The sequence below is a fragment of the Onychomys torridus genome, chromosome 17 (genome assembly GCF_903995425.1).
Source record: "Onychomys torridus chromosome 17, mOncTor1.1, whole genome shotgun sequence".
NCBI classification, from domain to species: domain Eukaryota; kingdom Metazoa; phylum Chordata; class Mammalia; order Rodentia; family Cricetidae; genus Onychomys; species Onychomys torridus.
This window is the reverse complement of record NC_050459.1, coordinates 61608659-61611208: the sequence shown is the minus strand read 5'-3', so window position 1 is coordinate 61611208 and position 2550 is coordinate 61608659.

Sequence of the window (2550 nt, the reverse complement as noted above, 5' to 3'; positions counted from 1 at the left end):
CGCGCGCCCTGTGAGCCACAGGTTGCCATGGAAGGTGTTTGAGAAGTAGAGGGACAGTTCGGATTTAAGGGACAGGAAGATTAATATTGATTGTTACCCAGGAGGCAAAGGTGGAACGATCCGTTGTAACTGTAGGTGGCGCCATTACCGAGTTTGGGTTCTGGGGTGAATAAAAAGGAAAAAGCAAGACTGACAGGTTAAGGTCAAGGACTTGGATTCAGCTCCCAGCATCCACATAGAAGTTCACAACAGTCTGTAACTGCAGTTCCAGGGAGTCCACGTCCTCTTCTGGCCTCCACAGGCACCAAGCAAGCATGCAGCGTAGGCAAAACGCCCACAGACTTTAAATAAAATAATGGTTTTTGTTTTGTTTTTTGATTTTCTGAGACAGGGTTTCTCTGTATAGCCCTGGCTGTTCTGAAACTGGCTCTGTAGACCAGGCTAGACTTGAATTCAGAGGTCTGCCTGCCTCTGCCTCCGAGTGCTGGGATTAAAGGCATGCACAACCACCACCCAGCAAATAAAATAAACCCTGAATACACAAAAAAGGAGAAAGTGAGCCGAGCACCACGTGACCAGCCACCTCACGCCCATGCCATCTTACCATTTCCACCACGTTGTGACCTTGAAATGAGAACCAGAGTTAACCTTTTCCTATCTCTGTTACTTTTCTATTACTGTGAAGAGACCCAATGACAAGGAATTGTCTAGATTTTATACACTCTATACTACAGAAGAGAGAGCTGACTGAGTGCTTACAGTTCCAGAGGGTGAATCCATGACTCTGATGGAGGTGAGCCTGGTGGCAGCAGACAGGCGTGGTGCTGGAGAGCTTATATCTCATCCACAAGCGAGATGGAGAGAGCGCACTTCCAACAGGGCCACTGAATTAGTCAGGATTCTTCAGAGAAACGTAACTTACAGACCGAATATGTATAAGTGGGATTTATCAAAGTGGCTCACAGGCTGTGGCCTGACTCTTCCAACAATGACTGTCTAGCAATGGGAAGTCCAGGGATCCAATAGTTGTTTGGTTTATGAGGCGGGATGTCTCAGCTGGTTTTTAGTATATGCTGGAATTCTGAAGAAGTGGGCTCTAACACAGCAGTTCTCAACCTATGGGTGTGATCCCTCTCTGGGGGTCAAATGATCCTTCCACAGGTATTGGTTAAATTATTAAGGCCACTCCACGTAATTAAAAGGGAGGTTTATTTTGTGGGGTAACTTACAAATGAAGGGGTAGGTTACAGGGTCTGGCAAGGGTATAGCGCAGTCCGGCGGTGTTCTCTGGAGAACTCTGCTCGGTCTACCTCCAGCCTCCAGAGTCTGGGAACCAAGAGAGAGAGCTCTTCCCGATCCTTGGTCTTCCGCTTCCTCCTCCGCTCCGCCTTGTGGGCGTGACCATTACCGAAGCCTCAGTGGGGGTTGGAACTTCCAGGCCAATGCTGGGATGGCTACCCACTACACACAGGGGGCACCTAAGGCCATGGGAAAACACGATATTTACATTATGATTCATGGATTCACAACAGTAGCAAAATTATAGCTACGAAATAGCAATGAAAATAATTTTATAGCTGTTGGTCACCACACCATGAGGAACTGTAATAAAGGGCTGCCGCGTTAGGAAGGTTGAGCACCACTGGTGTAGGAATGAATTGACCAGCAAGAGTGAGAGCAAGCAGGTGACAAGCAAGAGCTTCCTTCCTCCACGCCCTTATAAGGGCTGCCACCAGAAGCTGCGGCCCAGATTAAAGGTGGCTCTTCCCACCTCAAATGATCCAATCAAGTAAAATCCTTAGACGTAGTCAAGTTGAAAACCCTAAATAGCCATCACAACCACACTAACCCTTCCCAAACATTTCCACCAATGAGGGACCAAACACTCAAACACCGCTGGGCAGTGGTGGCACATGCCTGTAATCCCAGCACTCAGGAGGCAGAGGCAGGTGGATCTCTGTGAGTTTGAGACCAGCCTGGGCTACAGAGCTAGTCCAGGACAGACTCCAAAGCTACAGAGAAACCCTGCATCAAAAAACAAAAAAACAAAAACAAAAACAAACAAACAAACAAAACCCCACTCAAACACATGAGCCTAGGGGGCCAGTCTCATCCAAAGCACCCCACTCCCTTACCTTTTGAGGGTGGTTCATTATAGCAAGTGGACGTGTAACCAAGGAAAGGGCATGCCCAAGCCTCTGCGTTAGAGAGGAAAGTTCACAAGAGGCTGGTCCAGAGTGCAGAGGAGAGCAAGCAGCCTGGCAGGACTCTTGGCTCCCTTCCAGCTCCTGTTACTCCTTTTGCCTTCAGAGACCCCCGTTTCCTCCATGGATCCCCTAATGCTATGTGCTGGCCAAGAGAGACAGGCTTAGCCTTCACTGTGTGCCCAGGACCATCACAAATGTCAGGAGGTGTGCCCTCTTAGCTCCAGGATTCTGTCTTCGGAACACCTAGGAGCATCTTGGGGTAGAATGGAGAGGGTCAGGGCCATTCCACTGGACTCCTGAATTTTTTTGTTTTTGTTTTTGTTTGTGTTTTAGACAAGGTTTC